Genomic DNA, 20,524 nt, shown 5'->3' on the forward strand with positions numbered 1-20,524 from the left:
GCATGTGGGCTTTTGGCACCATCTCCTTATCTCCCAGGGATACTAGGGACACTGTTATCTTCCCCCCAAAGCTAACTGGGAGTGTCTCCCCCTCGAGCGCTACACTAGCCAACCAAGGTGTCTGGCTTCCAGTGGTGGGCTGTGCTCTCTTGCACACTGGGAGTCGCCCTTAGAGTGTCCATGCTGGTAGCACTCTAAGCATTTGGGAATGAACTTCCCTATCTCCTTGTCAAAGTACCCTGGATTCTTCCCAAACTTAGATGAGGAATGGTTACCACCCCACCCCCCCTTGGGAATTGTTTTGGGGGCCTTTAGAGAGTTCCTTATCTTTAGGTTTTTCTCCCCCTCTTTCTTCTGTTGGGAACCCTGACCACCTTTGTGGGTGTCCTCCCCAGATACCTTTTTGGACACTCTGGTGCTAACCCAGAGGTCTGTCTCCTCAGCAAGCTTCCTGGGATCAGTCAGCTTACTATCTACTAAGTGCTGGCGCAACTCTGTAAAACAAATACTGAGCATATGCTCTCTCAGAATAAAATCATATAATCCTTTGTAATCATTTACTTTGCTGCCCACACCCATCCATTCAGTGCCTCATTGGAGAAGTCAAAACAGTCTTCCCAAGTCTGTGTGGAAATTTTGATGCTGTCCCTAAACCTCTGACAGTATTTGTCAGGGGTCAGCTCAAACTTGCCCAGTAAAGCTGCTTTCATGGGTGCATAGACATTCTGATCATGTGGATCTAGTGTAAGGAGTGTGTCCCTCCCCACTGCTAGTACATAAAACCACAAGGCCGCCCCCATTGCTCTTCAGAGGTGCCATAAGCCCTTAGTGCAACTTCATAGGCCGTCAACCACTTATCAATGTCATCTCCCACCACAAAGCTTGTCACCACATTTTGGGGTATACAAACCTTTCTCTCTCCAACAGGTCCTGCATGCATGTTGCCACCATCACAGCTGGACTCAGACTGTCTTGATATCCAGCTCCTTGAGACTCAGTTCATGAGCCAGAAAAAGTTTATTTTCAACCAAAGCTCTCTCAGCTGCAGCTTCAGCTCTCTCAGCCTCTTTGGCTTCTCTCTTTGCCCTCCTTTCCTCCTGTTGAGCATCAATTTTTAACCTTGCCATTTGCAATTGGAATTCTCTCTCCTCTTTCCTTCCCTCTGCGGTCAGGCCCTGATCAGAGACACTGCTCCCTGGTTTGGCAGGGGTGCACAATTGCAGTGGTAAATCCTCCACCCCTCCGCCTCTGAGGGACCATCGTCTGGACCCTCCTCCTCATCATTCTCATCAGAATGGGCTTCAGCGCCTTTTGGAATTCCTCCTTTCTGGATGCCTTTTGGGTGGGTACTCCCATATCCATGTGGAACCCCTTCAGCTGTTTAACAGTGTAGGTCTCCAGCTTAGCCAGATCAAAATCTTCATCTCCTGCGTGAGACCCAACCAGAGATATGTTGAATGAGGATTTTAGTTAAAAAAATGTCAGGTAGAAAAACTAATTTGCAGAAAAAGATAAAATATCAAGTTGACCTTCAACTGTGGGTAGGTAGTAAACACTTAGCTATTGTACGTCACTGTACAAATACAAGTCCTATCCTCACCACTGATCACCAGTGTTATAAATGGGGTCTTTGGTTGGCAGTCAGGTTACCCCCTGTCCAAGCAAGGACCCTCACTCTAGTCAGGGTAAGTCACACACAATCTAAATTATGCTGTGCCCACCCTCTGGTAGCTTGCCACTGAGCAGTCAGTCTTAACTAGAAGGCAATGTGTAAAGTATTTGTGCAATAAATCATACAATAACACAGTATAGCACCACAAAAATACACCACACAGAGTCAGGTCAAAACGATAAAAATGCAATCTGTATATGTTGAGATATCACTGTAAAAGTGATATAAAGTGTCTTTAGTCTTTTAAAAGCAATAAATGTCTCTTTCATGCACAAAGTACCTGGTTGGCGTTCAAAATCTTGGTAAAGAACCACAGAGGAGAAGATGTGTAGAAAACAAGGATGTGTGTGTCAATTTCTCGGGCCGCACACGGTAAAGTTTTCACGCAAGGACGGCTGTACGTCAATTTCCGGCGCTCTGTCATGGATCGTCTTAGTGTTGCGGGGTTTTCGGATGCCCCAGGGACGATGCGTGGATTTCCGGTGCTGACAGGACGAAGTCACAGGGGCTGCGTCGATCCGGTGGGCGTTGCGTGGAAGTTTCTACTGCACGGCAGGCACTGTGTCGATTTCTCTCTGGAAGTCGGGCTGCGTCGTTCTGGCTCGGCTGTGCGTCGATCCAGTAGGCTGTGCATCAAATTTCCAGCCGCTACGCTGGTGCTGCATCGATCTTCTTGTTGAGAAGTCGGGCTGCATCGTTCCAGTTCACCGTGCAGTGAATTTTTCACCTCGATGCAGGCTGTGCGTCGTTTCTGGTAGACTGTGCGTTATCTTTCGCCACACAAGGAGTCCTTCTTGTAGAGATTAAGGGGGTCATTACAACATTGGCGGTAAAAGCCGCTTACCGCCGTGCAGACCGCCAATACACCGCTGCGGCCGCGGAATTCCGCCACAGCTATTATGACCCACATCTCGGAATCCGCCGAAATTCAGATACCCACACAAGTCCGCCACACCAAAGGTCAGTGTTAAACTGGCGAAAACAAAACCTCCACAGTCACGCCAACAGAAACACACCCATGCTATTACGACCCACGAATCCACACGGCGGTCTTTCAACCGCGGTAATCCATTAGCTGGAACACACTGCCGTGCTCAAAATACACGCACATCTCCAAAACACCACCACATTGGACAATTCCAAATACACACACCTGATACACATACACACACCACTCCCACACACCCAATTCAATATAAAACACACACCCACATCACCCACAAACCCCTACGACCAGAAATTTTGAGGAAGCTGAGAGACAGAGAGCACAGCAATTGAGAACCCCACCACACAGAGGCACACAACACCATCACCCATACAACATTCCACGCACAAAACACCACACACCACTACACATCACCACACACATCAACACTTACACCACCCCACACATCACCCACACCACACCATGTCATGCCAAAGATACCCCAGGTTTTCCGAGGAGGAGCTCAGGGTCATGGTGGAGGAAATCCTACGGGTAGAGCCACAGCTATTTAGATCACAGGTGCAGCACACCTCCATAGCCAGGAAGATGGAGCTATGGCGCAGAATCGTGGACAGGGTCAACGCTGTGGGACAGCATCCAAGAAATCGGGAGGACATCAGGAAGAGGTGGAACGACCTACGGGGAAGGTGCGTTCAGTGGTCTCCAGGCACAACATCGTGGTACAGCGGACTGCGGCGGACCCCTACCTCCTCCCCCACAACTAACAACATGGGAGGAGCAGGTCTTGACCATCATGCATTCTGAGGGCCTTGGAGGAGTCGGTGGAGGAATGGACACTGGTAAGTCAAATCTTAACTATCATATCCCCCACCCTACCTGCATGCTATCACACACCCCCACCCTCACCCCCTCCCCTATCACTACAACTCCTCACTAATGTACTAATAACACAAACCACCCATCCCAACACCAAGCCCTGCATGACACAACTAAGCATGGACACCCATCACTAAAGCATGCTCACTGTACATACCCATAACAGCCCCCTAACCATCATCACACAAACCCACACACAGGAATGCTTGCACTGGGGTACACGCACACCCACCCATTGCACACCATGACACACACACATGCAATAATCATTCTCTTATACCCCTGCAGGACCACCACCCACCGTCACCAGACAGGAGGGTCCAGACATCTCCACTCCACCCACAAAAGAGGCCCACAGTGACGACAGCAGCTCTGCCCTACTGGATCCTGATGACCAGCCCGGAGCATCGTGGGCCTCAGGACAGTCGGTTCCTCTTGCACAGGCACAGTCCAAAACTGACCTTCCACCCTCTGGTAACACCAGCACAGCACCCACCCAGCGGGCCCATACCTCCGAACCCAGGACACGTCAATCAGTGGTGTGTCCACCACTACAGGGAACCCAGGATAACCCACCACCCCAACAACAACAGGGACCTGGAACAGTGGTAGTGGGCACACGGTCCAGGGGACGGAGGCACAGGAACACAGGGGAACTGGGAGGGCTGCTGTGCAACAGGGGGCGGACAGGCCAAGGGAACCCACCCTCCATGAGGCCCTCACCTCCATCATGGGAGCCTATCACCACTCCCAAGAGACGATGGCTACGGTCCTGGCCAAGTTTCAGGAGACCCAGCGCCTGCAGGACGAACAGTATTTGGGCTTCAGGGAGGAGCTCAGAACCATCAGCTCCGCCCTGGGCACCATCGTAGGGGTGCTGAAGGACATACAAAAGACCATGAGGGACACCGTGGCACTCCAAGGGGCCCCTGACACTAGCCTGGACGATGAACTGCCCACCACCTCCGCCAGCGCTAGTGGACAGGACGCCCCGCCACAGGACCACCACACCAGCAACCCACCCCCTGCAGATGGAGAACCACCCCGCAAGCGGTCCCTGAGTTCCAGGAACAGGACAGAGCAAGATGACAAGACCCCCACCAGGAAATGAGACCACCCTGATTGTCATCCCACTATCCCACTTTGTTACTCTGTCCATACTGAAACTGCCCCAGCTCCACTTCCTATGCCCATCTGGGCAGTGCACCTGTGTGACCAATAGACTGGACTCTGCACCTCCACCGTCACCCATCACCATTTTACAACCCCCCTCCATTTGTGAGCACTTAAATAAACACCCTTGAAGCACAAAACAATCTGGAATCAGTCTGTGATTTGGTAAATTTGTATTATTAATGACAGTGTCAAAATACGTTCTCAATTGTAAAGCCAACATACCTACGTCACACATCACAAGTCCATGAAGGATGCAAGCAGATGACACACGTTGGTAACCACACCTGTGAAACCGTAATGGAAAGGTACAACTCAGTTACCAAATACTGCTACTAAATGACAGACAGGATAGAGGTAGAAGTGTGAAAGTGAATGTGATAGTAAAATAAAATGTTCTCACCTGTGTGTCACTGGAAATATTGCTGTATGACTGACTCCCTGTTGTCTATGTCTTCTTCCTCAGCTTCCTCCTCATCACTGTCCACAGGTTCCACAGCTGCCACAACACCGCCATCTGGACCATCCTCCTGCAGAAAAGGCATCTGGCGTCGCAAAGCAAGATTGTGAAGCATCGAGCAGGCGATGATGATCTGGCACACCTTCCTTGGTGAGTAGAATAGGGAACCACCTGTCATATGGAGGCACCTGAACCTGGCCTTCAGGAAGCCGAAGGTCCATTCAATCACCCTCCTAGTCCGCCCATGGGCCTCATTGTAGCGTTCCTCTGCCCTGGTCCTGGGATTCCTCACTGGGGTCAATAGCCATGACAGGTTGGGGTAACCAGAGTCCCCTAATAGCCACACACGGTGCCTCTGGAGTTGACCCATCACATAAGGGATGCTGCTATTCCGCAGGATGTAGGCGTCATGCACTGAGCCAGGGAACATAGCATTTACCTGGGAGATGTACTGGTCTGCCAAACATACCATCTGTACATTCATGGAATGATAACTCTTCCGGTTCCTGTACACATGTTCACTCATGTGGGGGGGACCAGAGCTACATGGGTCCCATCAATAGCACCTATGACGTTGGGGATATGTCCAAGGGCATAGAAGTCACCTTTAACTGTAGCCAAATCCTCCACCTGAGGGAAAATGATGTAGCTCCTTACGTGTTTCAGCAGGGCAGACAACACTCTGGACAACACGTTGGAAAACATAGGCTGGGACATCCCTGAGGCCATGGCCACTGTTGTCTGAAAAGACCCACTTTCAAGGAAATGGAACACTGACAGCACCTGCACGTCAGGGGGGATTCCAGTGGGATGGTGGATTGGTGACATCAGGTCTGGCTCTAACTGGGTACATAGTTTCTGGATAGTTGCACGGTCAAACCTGTAGGTGATGATCAAATGTCTCTCCTCCATTGTCAACAGGTCCGCCAGCGGTCGGTACACCAGAGGATTCCGCCATCTTCTCAAATGTCCCAGCTGACGGTGCCTAGGAAGGACAACAGCGACCACAGAGTCAACAAATTCCCAGGTATGTACCCACAGATACACAGAACACTACACAAAACACAAAACTGTTCCTGTATGTGTGTTGAGTGTAGGCCTAGGTATGTGTGATGCAGTAGTAAATGAAGCCATGTGGGCCCCTGAAATGGCAGCTGCCTGACCTCTAAACTGGGACAATGGGATGTGAGGTATCTGCGCTGGCGTAGTACACCGTCGTGGTAGGGGGTCGTAGACTGCGGCGCAATGCTGCATTGGTTAACATTGGACCCTTTGGGTCCCAGGAGCCAATGATGAGGTGCGCCGGTGGTGATGACACGCACCGCTGCGGACGTGACCGCCATTTTCTATCTGTTAAATCACTCGATACCTGATCTTCGACAGGAGAGGACCTACACTGCAAGTGCTGCTGTGACCTCGGTCTGGAAGAGACAATGGCTGCTGCGTCTGGGGAAAGGGCCCCTGCCTTCACTGCTCAGGAGTTGGAAAACCTAGTCGACGGGGTCCTCCCCCAGTACACGCTACTCTACGGTCCTCCAGACCAACATGTAAGTACACAGGGAGCACGTTGGATGGGCTATGCCTGGGTGGAGAGGAGTTGGAAGGGAGCAGAGTTCAGGGAACATCAAGGAGTGTGAATGCATGTGCCACATGGCAAGGGTAGGGATGGGGGCCACTCACATCGACGGTGCAATTTGTAATGACTTCTCTTCTTCCCCTGTGCATGCCATGTAGGTCAGCGCCCACCAGAAGAAGGACATTTGGCATGCGATCGCCAAGGACGTCTGGACCCTGGGGGTCCACCGGAGACGGGGCACCCACTGCCCTAAAAGATGGGAGGACATTCGCCGCTGGCCCAAGAAGACGGCGGAGGCTCAGCTGGGGATGGCCTCCCAACGTGGGAGGGGTGCCTGTCGCACCATGACCCCCCTGATGTTCCGGATCCTGGCGGTGGCCTACCCGGAGTTGGATGGGCGCTTGAGGGCATCACAGCAGACACAAGGGGGTGAGTACACTCTCATTCTGGGGACTTTGCGCGCAGTGGAGGGGTCTGGGTGGGGAAGGAGGGCTGTGGGTTTCCCTAGGCCCGGGCGAGTTAGGTAGGCTAGGCCCCTCCGCAATGCAGGCCATGTGTCACACCACCCCACCTCAGTAGAGTGCCAAGTATAGGTATACATGCGCCTGTGGCATCTATGTGTGCAGATGTTCACCATAGCCATGTAGGTCAGATCCCAGGAATTGCATCTGTAGAGGCCAAGAGCACGGCATAGTGTAGGGGGCTGCTGTGTCTGTATTGTCCGCCAACGGTAGCGGTAAGCCATGCACTCAACCTGTCTTTCTTCTGTGTCCCCCCCCCTTTTTGTGCTCTCCCTGTTCTTTTGTGCATCAGCATCATCAGGCGGAGGTACAGTGGCACCGGAGCACGAGGGAGCTGCATCCCACATGGCCACGGAGGGCCACATCACAGACTCTGAATACACCAGTCGGACGGAGGGCGAGGGGAGCTTCACATCGGTCACAGGATCACCAAACAGCAACACGGACTCGTCCACCGATGGGAGCTCCCTTGAGGTGGCGGCACCATCTGTGCCCCCCACTTCTACAGGTACAGCCACGACCTCCCCTACCAGCACCGCCCTCCCAGCAGCCCCTCAGCGTTCGCCCCGTGCCCGCTCACCCAGGAGGGTGGGCATCACCTTCGCCCCAGGAACCTCAGGCCCTGCCCCAGTCACGCCTGCTGCCCTCAGTGAGGAGGCCATTGACCTCCTCAGGTCACTCACTGTTGGGCAGTCTACTATTGTGAATGCCATCCAGGGTGTAGAAAGGGAGTTGCAACACGGTAATGCATTCCTGGAGGGCATTCATTGTGGTCAGGCTGCCCTTCATCGAACCCTGCAATCTCTGGCCTCAGCACTGATGGCAGCCATTGTCCCTGTGTCTAGCCTCCCCCCTCCAACTTCCTCCACCCAGACCCAATCCCCTGTACCCCAGCCTATCCCAAGCACACCATCAGACAAGCATGCATACACCTCAACACACACAAGTAGCTCAGGCAAACATAAGTACCACACAACCCACAGGCACTCACACAAGCATCACCCACATACAGACACAGCAACATCCACTGCCTCCACTGTGTCCCCCTCGTCTCCCTCCTCCCTCCCAGTGTCGTCTACACTCTTAACTGCATGCACTACATCTACAGGCACTAGGACTCGCACCAGAACACCCAGAACCACACCCAGCTCACCTGCACTCCCCACCCCCTACCATTTACATATCCCTTGTGTCCACTCCCAGTGTGTCTGTGACGCCCCCTTCCAAAGTACACAAACGCGGCCACTCACACACCCAATATCCATCCACCTTACGACAGCCTCCAGTACCTGCACCTGCACCCAAATCACCTAAAGTTACACCTCCTGCAACCACCTCCTCTTCCTCCACTCCCAGACCCCCTCCAGCTACCCATCCCAGTCTTCGTCAGCAACTCTTCCTCAGCAACGTTGACCTCTTTGTCCCCACCCCCACACCTCCAATTGATAGGTCCCGTAGTAGCAACTCAGCCAAAAAAAGTCCAGTACCAGTGGTGCGTGTCAAAGGTGTGTGGAGTGCACCGGCCACCAGGGCAGCCAGTGTGACACGGAGCCAAAGCACTGCCAGTCCACCCCCTGTAAAGCACCTAAAGTTGGAAAGTGTCAGACGGGACAGGGTGAAGACTCCTGGCAGAAAACCTGCTCACAAGGGTCCCAGGGGGAGTGCCGAGTCAGCTGTGACTCCTCCAAAGGTGGTGAAGGGCCAGAAGAAGTCTGCACAGTCTGGGAAGAGTAGCACAGCGGAAAAGGGTGCCATCCTCCCCGGCGGCCGGGACGCCACCGCCAGCACTGTCGTCACTGTTCCTGAGACCACCGCTGGAGTCAGTGCCCAGGAAGGCAGCAGTATCGTCACTGGTCAGGAGACCACCGCTGGAGTCAGTGCCCAGGAGGGCAGCAGTATCGTCACTGGTCAGGAGACAACCGCCAGAGTCATTGCCCTGGAGGGCAGCAGTATTGTCACTGGTCAGGAGACCACCGCCGGAGTCAGTGCCCAGGAGGGCAGCAGTATCGTCACTGGTCAGGAGACCACTGCCTGAGTCAGTGCCCAGGAGGGCCCCGGCAGCCACAGTCCCGCTGGGCAATGAGGGACCGTCATGCCACACACCAATGCACAGGTCAGAGACCGCCATGGCAAAGCACTGCTGAACAGGGAAAAGACCGCCATGGTGAAGACTGCTGAACAGGGCAAAGCACCGGTGAACAGGTCAGAGACCGCCATGGCAAAGCACCGCTGAACAGGTCAGAGACCGCCATGGCAAAGCACTGCTGAACAGGGCAAAGCACTGCTGAACAGGTCAGAGACCACCATGGCAAAGCACCGCTGAACAGGTCAGAGACCGCCATGGCAAAGCACCGCTGAACAGGGAAAAGCACCGCTGAACAGGTCAGAGACCGCCATGGCAAAGCACTGCTGAACAGGGCAAAGCACCGCTGAACAGGTCAGAGACCGCCATGGCAAAACACAGTGAAACAGGTCAGAGACCGCCATGGCAAAGCACCGCTGAACAGGGCAAAGCAACGCTGAACAGGTCAATAGACCGCCGTGGTGAAGACTGCTGAACAGGGCAAAGCACCACTGAACAGGTCAGAGACCGCCATGGCAAAGCACTGCTGAACAGGGAAAAGACCGCCATGGTGAAGACCGCTGAACAGGGCAAAGCACCGCAGAACAGGGCAAAGCACCGCTGAACAGGTCAGAGACCGCCATGGCAAAGCACCGCTGAACAGGGCAAAGCACCGCTGAACAGGTCAGAGACCGCCATGGTGAAGACTGCTGAACAGGGCAAAGCACCGCTCAACAGGGCAAAGACCGACATGCCAAAGCACCGCTGGACAGGGAAAAACCTCCATATCAAGCATCGTTATCCCATGTGCAGCTGGGACAGTGACAGAACCGGAACCGTCACGGGGAGCCTGATGCAGTCTGGCCACCATTCCCCCTCCAGAACCAGAGGAGACTGTTATCCACTTGAGAGACTGTGGCTTTGTACTCCCCAGGATATAGCAGTGGGCAAACCACCCACTGTAGAGACTTGAGAGACTGTGGCTTAGCACTCCCCAGGATACAGCAGTGGGCAACCTACCCACTGTAGAGACTTGTGAGACTGTGGCTTTGCACTCCCCAGTGTGGTACAGTGGGTAACCCACCCACTGTAGAGACTTGAGAGACTGTGGCTTTGCACTCCCCGGGATGGCACAGTGGGCAAACCACCCACTGTAGAGACTTGTGAGACTGTGGCTTTGCACTCCCCGGGATGGTACAGTGGGCAACCCACCCACTGTAGAGACTTGAGAGATTCTGGCTTTGCACTCCCCGGGATGGTACAGTGGGCAAACCACCCACTGTAGAGACTTGAGAGACTGTGGCTTTGCACTCCCCAGGATGGTACAGTGGGCAAAGCACCCACTGTAGAGACTTGAGAGACTGTGGCTTTGCACTCCCCAGGATACAGAAGTGGGCAACCCACCCACTGTAGAGACTTGAGAGACTGTGGCTTTGCACTCCCCAGGATACATCAATGGGCATGGAGCACCGTCGTGGATCTGGCGTGGTGCACTCATCCGGCTGAGGTGCCCCCCCTTCCCTTCCCCCTGAGGTGCTTGTTGTATTTCTATCTGATGCCCCTGCAGTGTTCTCTCCGTTTGTGGACAGGTATCTAGTGTGGGCCTCGCCCATGCATTTCGGGCCCAGTGGTGCACGGACATTGATATGTGCATACCTGCACTACTTCTCGTAATGTATAATATTTTGATTGTGTATATATATCTGTATATATTTGGTAACTGTATTTTGATACATTACAATGTTTGAACTGATTTCCTTTTGTCTTTGCATTCTTCCGGGGGGGTTGTGGGTTGTTACTGTGATGTTTGGAAATGCATTGGTGTATGTGTTGTAATGTGCGAGGGTGGGGGTGGGGGTGGGGGTTTTGCGTGTGTGTCCCCCTGACTTTTGCCTCTCCCCTCCCCTATGTCATAGGTGCAGTACTCACCGTTGTCTTCGGCGCCGCTGTTGCTGGTGTTCGTAGATGAGCAGGAAGACAAGGGCAGGGAGTATTTGTAGTTCGGGCTCCATGGTGTCCTCCTTCCTCGTGGAGTGTGTTAAGGTGAGCGTTTTCCCATTGCAAAAGCTGTTTCCGCCGTGTTTTTATCCACGGTGAATCTGCCCCGGAAAAGGTGGCGGATTGGCGGGTTGTAATACTGTGGGCAGTACTTTGTCTTCCGCCTGTCTGTTGGCGGTGACCGCCGCGCTGCTTGTCTGTACCGCCGTGGCGGTCGGAGTGTTAAAGGGGCTGTCTTTGTTGGCGGTTTCCGCCACGGTCATAATTCCCTTTTTTTTCCGCCGGCCTGTTTGCGGTATTACCGCAGGTTTAACACCGTCCGCCAGGGTTGTAATGACCCCCTATGTCTTTTTGGTCCTGAGACTTCAGGGAACAGGAGGCAAGCTCTATCCAAGCCTTTGGAGAGCACTTCTCACCACAGCCAGAGAGCAGTAAGGCAGATAGGCAACAGCACAGCAGCAGTACTTCTCAGAAAGCAGTCAGGTGAGTCCTTTGGGCAGCTAGGCAGTTCTTCTTGGCAGGATGCAGGTTCTGGTTCAGGTTCTCTTCTCCAGGAAGGTAGAGTGTCTACCCCAGAAGTGTCTAAGTTGTTAAGGTCAAAGACCCTGCTTAAATACCCAAATGTGCCTTTGAAGCGGGGGAGACTTCAAAGAGTGGCTTAGAAGTGCACAAGGTCCCCTTTCAGTTCAATCCTGTCTGCCAGGGTCCCAGTAGGAGGTGTGGCAGTCCTTTGTGTGGGGGCAGGCTACTGTCCTTTGACATGCCCTCCACCCTCCCAGGCCAGGAAGACCCATTCAAAATGCAGATGTATGCAAGTGAGGCTGAGTATCCTGTGTTTCAGGTGTGTCTGAGTGAATGCACAAGGGAGCTGTCAACTGAACCCAGCGAGACGTGGATTGTAAGGCGCAGAAGGATTTAAGTGCAGAGAAATGCTCACTATCTAAAAGTGGCATTTCTAAAATAGTAATATTAAATCCAACTTCACCAGTCAGCAGGATTTTGTTTCACCATTCTCGCCACACTAAATAAGACCTCCCTACTCCTTTCAGATCAGCAGCTACCACATCAAAAAGTATATGGGGGTAGCTTCAATGTTAGCCTATGAAGGGAGCAGGCCTCACAGCAGTGTAAAAACTAATTTATGAGTTTTACACTACCAGGACATGTAAACTACATTGGTACATGTCCTGCCTTTTGCCTACTCAGCACCCTGCCCTATTGGTTACCTAGGGCATACCTTACGGGTGACTTATATTTCGAAAAAGGGGAGTTGTAGGCTTGGCAAGTACTTTTAAATGCCAAGTCGAATTGGCATTGAAACTGTACACACAGGCCTTGCAATGGCAGGCCTGAGACAAGGCTAAGGAGCTACTTAAGTTGGTGGCACAATTAGTGCTGCAGGCCTACTAGTAGCATTTCATCTACAGGCTCTGGGCACATATAGTGCACTTTACTAGGGACTTATTAGTAAATTAAACAATCCAATTGGGTATGATCCAATGTTATCATGTTTAGAGGGAGAGAGCATATGCACCTTAGCACTGGTTAGCGGTGGTGAAGTGCGCAGAGTCTTAAAACAAGCAAAAACAGTATCTAAAAAGTGGAGGGAGGCAGGCAAAATGTTAGGGGTGACCACCCTAAGGCTGTCAGGTCTAACACAAAGAGGTTAACTTCTGGGTACCAATAAGCAGTTGATGGGTTAACACCTGGTTTCAAAACAGGCACAAGTCGGAGATAACAAGTTAACAAGCATTTGTAAATGCATTAGGTTTCGCCTATGTCAGTGGTTCCCAACCTGTGGTCCGTGGACCCCTGGGGGTCCGTGAGCCTTCTCAGGGGGTCCGCGAGAGCTTAGAAAATTAAAAAATATGAACAAATATTGACAAATTAGGTCCCCAGCTTCCAGTAATGACCCAGACGGGGGTCCCTGGATTCCAATGATGATTCATTGGGGGTCCCTGGGTTCCATTAATGTTAAAGTGGGGGTCCACAGAAATCAAAAGGTTGGGAACCACTGGCCTATGTGATTAATCATATTTTTTTTGCTGTTGCAAGTTTTAGTTTGGTGGGCAGTTGTGAAACTCCAAAAAAGTGTTAGGACTTGTTTATTGAGAAAGCCAACAATACATCTGCTCCCATGTTTGTGTAGTTGTTTGTTTGATGTGTATGTAATGTTGTGTTAACAAGATGGTGTGCAAGAGGGACCTATGACAGGTGACACTTATAGCATATTGTGGCATTCTGTATGTAGAATGTACGTCACAGGAATCTCGTGACAGTAACTAAGGGGGTCATTCCAACCCTGGCGGTCATCGACCGCCAGGGTGGAGGACCACGGAAGCACCGCCAACAGGCTGGCGGTGCTTCCCTGCCCATTCTGACCGCAGCGGTAAAGCCGCGGTCAGAAAAGGGGATCCGGCGGTTTCCCGCTGGATTTCCCCTGTCTGGGCTGAATCTCCATGGCGGCGCTGCTGCCACCCTGTTTCTGGCGGTTTTTCTGGCATGGGCAGTGCAGGGGCCCCCTAACAGGGCCCCAGCATGATTTTCACTGTCTGCATAGCAGACAGTGAAAATCGCGATGGGTGCAACTGCACCCGTCGCACCCCTGCAACACCGCCGGCTCCATTCGGAGCCGGCTTCTATGTTGCAGGGCCTTTCCCGCTGGGCCGGCGGGCGCTCCTTTGGCGGGCGCCCGCCGGCCCAGCGGGAAAGCCAGAATGGCCTCCGCGGTCTTTTGACCGCGGAGCGGCCAAATGTCGGTGACCGCATGGCGGGCGGCTACCGCCGCCCGCCGGGGTCAGAATGACCGCCTAAGTGTGATCTGACAGTTGAGAAGAGGGAGCTACGGAGAAGACGTCTGTTGGCTGGGGTGTTTCATGTAACTCTTATCTTGAATAAAACCAAAGCGGATTTAATCATAAAGAAGGTTTTATTCTACTTCATTTCTTTGGCGACGAGTAAAGAAGAACCCATCGGAGTTTCTTCCACAAGCGAGGCGTGAACACCCCAACACTACTATGGATTTGTGTAACCTGCGTAAAGGCTCACCTAGTTCCTGAGTCTTTATTGAGCAGCTGAGGTGAACTCTGGCAGCAAGTTCTGAGGTCACTTCTTCGGTTACGAGGTCGCTGAGGTTCGGGCTCCTTCGGTGAAGGCGCTTCAGTTGAGCAAGCAAGGGGCGCCGTCTTGCCGCAGAGCCGCAGTGTGTGAGGCACCTTTAGTGAAGGCGGCATCTTGCGGCACGAGACGGCAGAGCCGCAGAGCCGCCTGCCGCAGAGCTGCAGTGTGTGAGGCACCTTTGGTGAAGGCGGCATCTTGCGGTGCCGGACGGCAGAGCCGCACAGTGTGTTGCGGCGCTTATCCGCAGCGGTTTCTCTTGAAGTCTCTAGGAAGTTGTTCCGGGTGCCAGATGGTGGTGCGGTGGTGAACAGGAAGCCCTGGGGTCGTAGAAAAATGCTTCCTCGAGCTGAGGCCACAGTTCTTATGGCTGAAACTGTCTTGAGCAAGCAGTAGTGTACTTTCATGACTGAAACTGTCTGAAGCAAGGAAGTCTCTTGAACTTTGAAAGCTTTGAGTTGTCCAATCATATGCTAACCTATAATATATAGAAGCCAATTGTGATGAAGGAGGAAACTCTTTAGTTTTAAAATACTGTATTGTTTTGAGTAGATTTATGTTTTAAAATACTGTATTGTTTTGAGTAGATTTATGTCTCACAAGGGGTAAACCATTATCTACAGATTCAATAATTAAGGGTATTTTGTGTGATATTTAGGAATGTTTTAGAGTTTTACAAGTATTAGTAATTTAAGAGGAGATATTAATATTTTATTTACTATTACCATTCAGTATGCAGAATGTAACATGTCCCCATTTTCTTACCTTCTCCTAGTGAACCACAGATTTCGTCGAAGAAATGGAAGTGTGTATTTGCACATTATGCAAGGGTTTGTGGCACTTCGTTGAGTGCCGAACACAAAATGTCACTTTTGTTAAACTGCCTAGGGGCTGAAGTTCAGGAGGTTTTCGAGAATCTTCCTGAACTTTCTGTTGAAGATGCGGGTGAGCTCAATGATTTTGAGATTTGTATCAAGAAACTTGATTTGCATTACTTACCTAAAGTTTCCACAGTTTTAGAGAGGTATCACTTTGGGAAAAGGGTTCAGCACCCAGGTGAATTTGTTGAGGAGTACATCACAGTCCTAAGGAAATTAGCCTCATTATGTAGTTTTGGAGGTAATAAAGAAGAAAGGTTAAGATACCAGTTCATGTTGGGCTGTAGCATTGAGAAAGCTAGAGAGTCCTTTTGGAACAAAGATAACCCTTCTCTTAGTGAAGTAATTGTAATTGCTAAAATGCATGAACATAGTTCAGCCTGTGTTGAAGAAATTAAGAGGACAAATTTTCCCAAAGAGAGTGTGATGTACACTTTGTTAGTCAAAGGAAGAGCCCACAAGAGAGGGTGAAACCTCAGAAAATGGTGAAGGAGAATTCGAAAGTCAATAAGGAGAAGGAAAACTTCCAAGGAAGGTGTTATAGGTGTGGAGAGTTTGGTCATTATGCTAACTTCAAAGGCTGTGTTGGATGGAAAACTTCTTGTAAGAAGTGTGGTAAGAAAGGGCATGTTACTTCTTGCTGCAGGTGTGCAGACATTAAAAAAAAGGGGTTCAGGAAATAACTTTAGAGGATGAAGATTTTCAAGAGGAATTTGTTTTACAGGTCAAAAATGGTATCAGTGGCCCAATAGAAACTGTACAAGTTGAGGGAGTATATATTCCCATGATGTTTGACTCTGGAGCAAAGATTACGCTTATTCCTAGGGTTCTATTTGAAAAACACCTCAGAACTTCGATAAAACTTTTCAAACCAGACATTTCACCCAAAAGGTATGGTGGAAATCCAATTAAGTTATTAGGTTACTTTGTTGGCTCAATTCATTTAAAAAATAGGTTTACAGCTGACAAAGTCTATGTTTCTATGAGAGGAGATTCCCTCATTAGCTGGTTTCACCAGAAAGATTTAAGGGTGTATCTTGACCCCAATGAATGTCCATCCGTAAGATTGAAAAATTATACTGTGAAAGATGGTGAGTATGGTGATATCAATATTAAAAATCCGAGACCATCATAAGAGCAAGAATTTCCAGATCTTTTTCAAAACAAACTTGGATGTATGAAAGGTTATGTGCATAAAATTAAGATGAAGAAAGATGTCACACCTGTGGTCAGTAAAGTAAGAGGTGTACTTTTAATGGTCAAGGAAAAAATGAGGGCAGAATTAGATAAGCTAAAACAGAACGGCTTTATCGAAGAAGTGGAAGCCACTGAATGGTTGGCCCCAGTAGTTATGGCTGTAAAGGCCAATGGTAAACCAAGGCTTTTCATTGACTTGAGAGAACTAAATAAATGTATAGTAGTGGATCATTACCCTTTGCCCAAAATTAATGAAATTCTATCTTTATTAGGAAATGCGAATTGCTTCTCTTCTATTGACTTAACGTCTGCCTACCACCAAATTACTTAACATAAAGACTCTCAAAATTTAACAGCATTCATCATTCCTTTTGGTATCTACAAGTTTATCCGTATGCCCTTTGGCCTGGCTTCAGCTGCAGCTGTATTTCAATGTGCCATGGAAAGTCTGCTAGAAGGACTGCAAGGAATCAAGATATATCAAGATGATATTCTAGTATATGGCAGGGATGGAAAAGAACATAATGAAAGAGTATGCAGAGTCCTTCAGAAACTGGAAGAAAGTGGTTTGACCTTAAAAGCAGAAAAATGTAAATTTAATCTTCATGAAATTGACTATCTTGGTCACAAAATTTCTTCCAAGGGTATTGAACCCAAGAAAGAGTTGGTAGATACAATTGTTAATCTCTCCAGTCCATCCTCAAAAGACGAGGTGGTAAAATTTCTTGGCATGGCAGAATTTTACAGTAAATTTGTAGATCATTTTGCTGACAAAAATATATGTATGAGGGAATTAGTGAGGAAGTGTATCACCTTTAAATGGAGTAATGAGTGTGAAAAGGAGTTTGTTTTAATGAAACAAAGTATGAAATTTGCCTCTAGTTTATGTAACTTTGAACCTGGGCATGATACAGTAATAATGTCTGATGCTAGCGCCAAGGGCCTTGGGGCTGTCTTAATACAAACGCATAATGGAGTTGAAAGAACAATTCTCTTCTTATCTAGGTCATTGAAGGGGGCAGAATTAAACTATTCTGTTATTGAAAAGGAAGCGTTAGCTGTGTTCTGGGCAGTGAATAAGCTAAGAAAGTTTGTATGGGGTAGAATATTTTTGGTAAGAACGGACCATAAACCCTTAAAAGAGATCTTTGAAAAAAGGGTTTGGATGCTGTATCTGGTAGAATCAGAAAGTGGGTAGTAGCTTTGCAGGAATTCACATTTGATGTTCAGTACTTACCCGGGGTTGAAAACAACCTTGCAGATTGTTGTTCAAGGTTAGTAAGTGACATTTCGGAGACTGAAGATGTTTCCATGTATGGTAGTGATGATTTTGATGTATGTGTGATCGGGGATGGTATAATTAAGGAGAGTGAGTGGATGTTGGAGTTATTCAGTGATTAAGTTTTACAGAATGTTCTTAAAAAAATCAGAAGTGGATGGGATGGTACTGAAAAGAATGATCAACAATTATGCGGATTCTGGAGAGTCAGAGATGAATTGTCAACTCATGGTGATTTCATATTGAGAGGAACTAGACTTGTTCCGCCAGAGAAGTTGAGAGATTAGTTAATCTCCATAGCATGAGAGTCATCCTGGCATTTCCAAAACAAAAGAAAGGTTGAGGCTCATGTATTGGTGGCCAGGTATGGATGTGTTAATCAAAAGATGCGTTAGGGAGTGTGCAGAGTGTTCCAAAGCTGACAAGACTTTAACTTGTAGAATCCAACCCATGAAAGTGAGGGAGCTACCAAAAGAACCCTGGCAAGAAATTTCATTAGACATTTTGGGTCCGATTAGACATTCCGGTTCTGATAAATATGTAATCGTGTTAATGGATATGTATTCAAGGTGGCCTGAATTCAAAATGACTACCTCTGTGGAAACACGTGATGTGATAGGCTTTCTCAATGATATTTTTTACAGAGAAGGGTTTCTATCCTCTATACTCACAGATAATGGTGTACAATTGGTCTCACAGGACATGGAACGCTTCTTGAGTGAAAGAGGCTTTAGGCATAAGAAAACTTTTCTTTACCATCCTGAGACTGATGGTATGGTGGAGAGGTTAAATAGAGCAATAAAGGAAACTATTCAAATGGCTTTAGCAAATAATAAATGTTGGAAGGAGGAAGTGTCATGTAAGATCAGGATTTATCGGGTGACCCCTCATTCTGTTATGGGCTTTTCACCTTTTGAGTTATTCAGAAGGAGAAAACCTAACACGTTGGTGTGTCCTTCATGGGTAAATGACAAGGTTGGTTCAAAATCTGAAACTTTATGTAATGATAAGCAGAAATGTTTGAAAGAACTTAAGAAAGTTTCTGAAAGAAAGATCAGATTTGATAAGCGGAGAGCAGAGAAGAAAGTAGTGATTCGAGTAGGTGATTTTGTCAGGGTAAAAAATTCTCGCTTTGGTCTTTCAAAAGAACATTCAAAATGTTCTATTCCTCTCAAAGTTAAGAAAGTTCTGGGAAATGCTGTAAGAACTGAAGATCACAAAGTGTGGAATATTGGGAGAGTGGTCAAAGTAAAAACTGCATGTGGAGAAAATAAATCTGAGGGAGGTGGTGTAGAGGAAAAGCATGGTAATGTTGACAATCACTTTATACCAAGGAAATCTTCAAGAATTATCAAACGCCCTAAAATTTTAGATGACTTTGTTTAGTATTTATGTTTCTTTATTTTATGTGTTCTTATATGTTTATATGTTGTCATTTTACTTAGGTGCCCTTAACTGTTGTTAGTGTTACATTTCTTCTTTTGTTGATGAAGGGAGGGAGATGTGTGGCATTGTGTATGTAGAATGTACGTCACAGGAATCTCGTGACAGTAACTAAGGGAGATCTGACAGTTGAGAAGTGGGCGCTACGGAGAAGACGTATGTTGGCTGGGGTGTTTCATGTAACTCTTATCTTGAATAAAACCAAAGTCTACTTCATTTCACATATATTGTGGGATGGCGTGATGGATTGACATATATGTGTGAAAGAAAGAGAAGTATGTGGGTTTGTGTGTCGAAGTGTTTAAGATGTGTGAGTGTATCTGGATGTCAAAGTGTGAAGTGGAGCAAAGTCGCATTACTGGAGCGGCCAGTATAATTCCAGAGGATCTTCCCACTCAATGTCAAAATATAATCTGGACAAATATATGCTACAAGGATAGGACCCCCTCTAAAAAAAAAATTAAAAAAAATTATGCAAAACAACGCAACTATGAGTTATATTTGTTCACTGAATGCAAGGGAAGAGTTTTAAAAATGCTGCAGTGCACTAAGCTTTACTGTCCAGGCATGTTACAAATTTTAAAAACAATTTGACATCTGGTTTACATCGGGGCATGGAGCAGGCTAGGACACTTGGGATCTTTGCCTGCCTTTGAGCAAGATTATGGGATGGGTGCTCACAGCAAACATTATATTAAGAATTAAGGGCGGTTAATTCCCCTTCCTCTCATTATCTGTCTTCCTTGCCTTCCCGGGCCCTAAATGTAGAACTGACAATTAACAGAGGTTAACACCCTCTTCAGTTTGCTGCATACAAAGAATATCTAGTAACTGTATTTCAGTACTGATGAAAAAGTACTATCAATGGGGCTTGTAAGGCACGGTTGTAAACGTACAGAGTGATAAAAGGAGGGATAATGGTCCTTGAAACCATCCTATTGTCTCTGCTAGTGAACCTAGGCGGGCAAGAAAATGACAGATGGCTGCCTCTTGTTCAATAAGACAGACCTAGCTCCTGCTTGCTGACCAGTACCGACCATGTATATTCGGCAACACTGAAACATTAAGTAGCATCACAAAAGCAGAGGATGCCAAGTCAAGCAGATGCCGGCTGAAGGTGGGCATAGAGTGCCAGTCCCGAAGGCGGTAAATATTTAAAGATCCCGCAGACGTTTTATTTTGAGAAAGGGAGCATTAGACAGAATGATCGAGAGCGCCTTAATCCTGATGTCTGTCGTCTGTGCCTCCAGGGCAACACACAGCTCTGTCTGCAAGATCTCAAAATACACACTTTCTGTCATCTCCGACTGGCAGCGCTTAATTTGT

The sequence above is a fragment of the Pleurodeles waltl genome, chromosome 1_2, assembly GCF_031143425.1.
Source record: "Pleurodeles waltl isolate 20211129_DDA chromosome 1_2, aPleWal1.hap1.20221129, whole genome shotgun sequence".
NCBI lineage: Eukaryota > Metazoa > Chordata > Amphibia > Caudata > Salamandridae > Pleurodeles > Pleurodeles waltl.